Below are 6,000 nucleotides of genomic sequence, written 5' to 3'. Positions count from 1 at the left end.
TTTTATTGGAGTTTAAGATACATACCAAAAAATACATATGTTGTAATGTATGGCTTGGTGAATATTCATAAACTGAATATACTCACGTACACAGCACTTAGATCCTGTACCCCGGAAGCATCCCATTCCCTCCGGTCACTCTCCCCTCCTCCTAGGGTAATCAATATTGTGACTTCTAAAAGCATAGCTTAGTTTTGCCTGTTTTTGCACAGTATGTAAATATAATCTTATAGTATTGTCTTTTGTGCCTGGCTTCTTTTACTCAACACTGTAAGACATCCATATTGTTGCATGTAGTTATAAGTGAAACATTTATATAGCATTCCATTGTGTAAATATATCACAATTCATTGATCCATTCTTTTGTTGATGGGTATTTGGATAGCTTCCAGTTTGGGCCATTTATGAAATGGGTTGCTATGAACATTCTTGTACATGTCTTTGAAGGAATATTTATACACGTTTTCACCCAGGAGTGGAATTGCATAATACAGGTATATGCAGCTTAAAAAGATATATAGATGATGTATTACAGAGTTGTACACCTGAAACCTATGTAACTTTACTAACAATTGTCACCCCAGTAAACTTTAATTAAAAAATATATATATATGGCCAAACATTTTTTTTTTCTAAACAACTGTTCCAATTTACACTCCTACCAGCAGTGATGAGTGTTCCAGTTTCTCCCCATCCACCCCAACATTTCATTTTTCATTTTACCTATTCTGGTGGATGTGCAGTGTCATCATTGGAAGCTGACTTCTGAAGGTACCAACTTCTTTCAGAAATTCTTTAAGCTGAATAGGTTACAAATACCAAAAAAGTTGAAACTGATGAGCTAGAGGTTAGAGAGAACTTTATTTTTTTTAAAGTATCCCCTCTTTTATTCTTTGTGATTCTTATTATATGCATACATTAACTTGAAAAATATATACGTTCCTATATTCTTGAGATTCAGAAGCTGGTGGGTGATGCTGATTTTGCTACTTAGAATGTGTTATTACTTTTCTAAGTCAACTGAGGGCTGTGTACGGGTAATAATCTTAAAGAAGACTGAAGTCACATACCAGCTCTCCCCAAAGAAATGCTTTACATGGACAAAGATTTCAACGATCATCACCAAGCTAAAAGCCCTCACTACATGCTCTTCCTATGCAGCTGACTGGTAAAACAGTTATGTGCAGGCCAATAGGAAACAAAAATGAGAAAACGTTTTAAGAGGAAAGAAAAGGGGGGAGGGGGATGCTTTGGTTCCAACCTAGCAGTGAGTTTTCCACCACATAATCACCCCAATAAATTTTCATTTTAAAAATTAAAAAAATAACACAACAAAGAAAAAAAGCAGCAGCAGCAGCTCCTCGGCACAGCACTCCTGTCTAACCTTGCCTGGGCTGGACACCACATCTCAGCCCCACCACAACCAGGTTCTCCCTGAGCAGCCATTGATCTTTATGCCTCCATCTCTCCCTTTGTCCCTTCTCACACCACATACCCACCAACCAGGTGTATTTTCCCTGCAGGTTCTAGACCAGCATATGGGGTTGTCCCTGGTGTATAACTCCCCAGATTAGGAGCTACATGCCGGAGCTGATGGACCACATAGATATCATGGGAAAAATGGGATCTTTAGCCTCTATACTCCACCTTTGCTCATTAAAGAGGCAATCATCTTTCAGCAGCTCACAAAGATGAGAGACACCAAGGTCTGATTGGCTATCCCGGGAAATTATGGCTTTTCTTTTCCAATATCCATTTAAAACAACAACAAAGTTTCAGAATCGCTGGACAACCCAGGGGTTACACACAATCCAAAAGTAATAGTGCATTTGTGGGTGATGACCTGGGCAGGGCAGGCTGTTTTCTGCAAGTAGCTAATTGCACGTCAGTGAATCTGAACTTGTCCTGAGCAGGAGAAGGGGTCTCTGTGTTGGGCCAGGTGAGTGAGGGTGGGGCGCTGGGGGGAGCTATGTTGGATAAGATTTTAAAAAGTTTGGGAAGTTTTTTTTTTACAAAAACAGTTCTTTGAAAAGGAAGTATAGAGTAGCTCTAAAGAGCATGATCTCTGACTTCATTTTACCTGGGCTGAAGTCTTCCTCCCAGCTCCGTATCAGACATGATCTTAGAAAAGTTCTCATTTAATCTGTGTGTCTCAATGCTGTCATTAGTAAAACAGGGATGGTAAAGTCCCCACCTCTTAGACTTATTGTGAAGATTACATTAATGCCCATGAAGCACTTAGTACAGCTAAAACCACATAGTAAGTGCTCATATAGTTATCTGGTTGTTTTTTTTCTTTTAAGAAAAGAAGCAAAAGGCCACATGACCACAGAAGACAGGCTAATTACCCTATAAGAAAACATTAAAGGAAAGGTGGATGAGAAGAGAGAAATTTCAGAGGTAGAAAGACAACTTGTCCATATTTCCCAAAGCCATATGCAGATTTAATGCAATACCCATCAAAATCCCTATGGCATTTTTTAAAGAGATAGAACAAAAAAATCATATTTTTACAGCATCACAAAAGAACCCGAATAGCCAAAGCAATCCTAAGAAAAAAGAACAAGGCCGGAGGTCTCACACTCCATGACTTCAGCTTGTACTACAAAGTGATGATAATCAATACAGCATGGTATTGGCAAAAAACCAGATACACAGACCAATAGAATAGACTTGAAAACCCAGAAATAAACCCACATAAATATGGGCAGATAACATAAGACCTGAAACAATAAACTCCGTAGAAGAAAGCATAGTACTAAACTTATGGACCTTAGGTTCCAAGAGGATTTTATGAATTTGACCTCAAAGGCAAAGGAAGTAAAAGCTAAAATAAACAAATGGCAGTATATCAAACTAAAAAGCTTCTGCACAGCGAAAGAAACCACCAGCAAAACAAAGAGGCAAACAACTGAATGGGAGAAGATATTTGCAAAGTCTCCAGTAAGGTGCTAATATCCAAAATATATAAAGAGCTCATACAACTCAACAACAAAACCACCCCCCAAACAATCCAATTAAAAAATGGGCAGAGGAAGTGCTCAATATTAATAGTATCAAATTCATAACATAAAAATATACATCTTCATTGTTGCTGTAATGAAAAAAAAATGGGCGGAGGATATGAAGAGGCATTTCTCTAAAGAGGATATACAGATGGCCAACAGGCATATGAAAAAATGTTCAACCTCACTAAGCATTAGGGAAATGCAAATAAAAACCACAATGAGATACCACCTTACCCCGGTCAGAATGGCTATCATCAATAAATCAACAAACAACAAATGCTGGTGAGGTTGTGGGGAAAAGGGAACCCTGGTGCACTGTTGGTGGGACTGCAGACTGGTGCAGCCACTATGGAAATCAGTATGGAGGTATCTCAAAAAACTGGAAATGGAACTACCGTATGACCCAGCAATTCCACTCTTAGGTATTTATCCAGAAAAACCCAAGATGCTAATTCAAAAAAATATATGCACCCCTATGTTTATTGCAGCACTATTCACAATAGCTAAGACTTGGAAACAACTGAAATGCCCATCGGTAGACGACTGGATTAAGAAACTGTGGTGCATTTACACAATGGAGTATTACTCAGCTATAAAGAAGGAAATAGTACCATTTGCAACAATATGGATGGAACTAGAGAACATTATGCTAAGTGAAATGTCAGTCAGAGAAAGACAAATACCATATGATCTCACTTATATGTGGAATCTAAAAAACTAAATAAATGAGAAATGTAAACAGAAATAATCTCAGAGACCCAGAGGAAAAACTGAGGGTTGCTAGTTGGGAGGGGGTGGGGATGAAGGAGAAGGGGAAGGGATGAGACAATACAAATTGGTAACTATACTATGGCCTCAGGGATAGAAAAGACAGTCTGGGGAATATAATCAATACTGTTGTAAATATTTTTAGGGGACTCAGATGGACTCATGTCTTGTTAGGGAGACCACTTCATAGACAGTTATAGAGGCCTGACCACTGCACTGTATTTCTGAAGTTGATGTTGAATAATGTTGTATGTCAACTATAATTATATATACATACAGTCACGGGATGTGGAGTAGAGAGTGGGAATGGAGTCAATGGAATTGTAGTAGAGAAGTATGATATTGGGGGTGGGAGGGCAGTAGATGGGGGAGGAGGGTTGTTTCTTTTGAGGGGTGAAAAGGATAACTATTGCATTGTTCTGTACACCTGAAACTAAAAAAAAGTTTATTCTTAAAAAATTAAAAAAAAAAGGGCAGAAGACCTGAACAGACACTTCCTCCAAGAAGACATACAAACAGCCAACAGATAGATATATGAAAAGATGCTCAACTTCACTAGCTATTAGAGAGATGGAAATAAAAACCACAATGAGATATCACCTCACACAGGTTAGAATGGCTATTATCAACAAGACAAATAATAACAAGTGTTGGAGAGGTTGTGGAGAAAAAGGAACCCTATACACTGCTGGTAGGAATGTAAATTGGTGCAGCCACTATAGAAAATAGTATGGCGGTTCCTCAAAAAATTAAGAATAGAATTATCATATGACCCAGCAATCCCTCTTCTGGGTAGCTACCAAAAAAATCTGAAAACATTTATCTGTAAAGATATATGTACCCCTGTGTTCATTGCAGCATTATTCATGGTGGCCAAGACCTGGAAACAACCGAAGTGTCCTTTGATAGATGATTGGATAAAGAAATGGTACATATACACAGTGGAATATTACTCTGTCATAAGATGAAATAGTGCCATTTGTGACAACATGGATGGATACTGAGATTATCGTGCTAAGCAAAATAAGTCAGACAGAAAAAGTTGAGAACCACATGACTTCATTCATATGTGGGATATAAAACCAAAAGCAACAAAGCAGCAAGACAAAAACAAACAAAGAAAAAAAAAACCTCATAGACACAGACAACTGTTTAGTGGTTACGGAAGGTAAGGGGGAGGGAGTGGTAGATGAGGGTAAACGGGATCAAATACATGGTGATGGAAAGAGAACTGACTCTGGGTGTTAAGCACACAATGCAATAAATAAATTATGTATTATATAGTAATGTACACTTGAAACCTATATAATTTTACTAACCAAGTTACCCCAATAAAAAAAAAAAGAACTTGGGACAAAATTGCCACACTGGAAAGATAGTATGAGAAATGGAGGGGTGTCCAGGATTCACAGGAACTTCAGCTAGAGGACTCTCTGATGGAATCCAGGAGATTCTGTACAAGCTGGCAAATCAGCCAGCTCTGAGAGAAGCATTTTCATCTGTAGTGAACGGAAGCCCTGAACAGTCCAGCAAAAACAAAAAACTCTGCTGTTTCTCCAGGAACTAGGAATGGGCAGGAGATGGAGGCACAAACATGGGCCAAAAGCAACCTCTGAACCAACCTAAGAAAGTGCATGCTGACCAAAAGGAGAAGGCAAATAAAGCATCCTGGGAAAGGCTGTTTATCTTAGGCTCTAGTTTATCCCAGACTAACTTTACGTGAAGCCAATTGAAAAGAAAAAAGTCACCTAGCTTCAACTTGAATTTTACATATGAAGAAAACAAGGAAAGTGATTGTGTGAGGTGGTTTGATATGCCTGGTATGCTGGGATAAATGTGGCCATTGCGATGAAGAGGGGGAATAACGTACTAACAGAAGAAATAAAGCGAAAAAGTGCACCCAGCAAAGAGAGTTTTAGATGAAAAGCCCACCCCATCATCCCTTTATTATGATCCTGGGAGGTGGCAGAAAACAATAACTGGGGTTAGTGGCACGAAGAAAATATAAGGAAAGTGAAACCTTCAATTTGGGGGGTGCTTGGTAGAACGCTGACCAAAGGACATGTCACATATATTTGATAGCCCCAAATACACCTTCTTTTTACAGCAGAAGTTGAAAACTCAAATGCCTTCAAGTTAAGTTAAATATGTGAACCAGGAGACTGTAGGACAACTGGGTGTGGGGCAGACTGGCAAACGGAAAGGCTCCACATAAAGGAAATCA

The sequence above is a fragment of the Hipposideros armiger genome, unplaced genomic scaffold (genome assembly GCF_001890085.2).
Source record: "Hipposideros armiger isolate ML-2016 unplaced genomic scaffold, ASM189008v1 scaffold_55, whole genome shotgun sequence".
NCBI lineage: Eukaryota > Metazoa > Chordata > Mammalia > Chiroptera > Hipposideridae > Hipposideros > Hipposideros armiger.
This window is presented reverse-complemented; position numbering follows the sequence as displayed.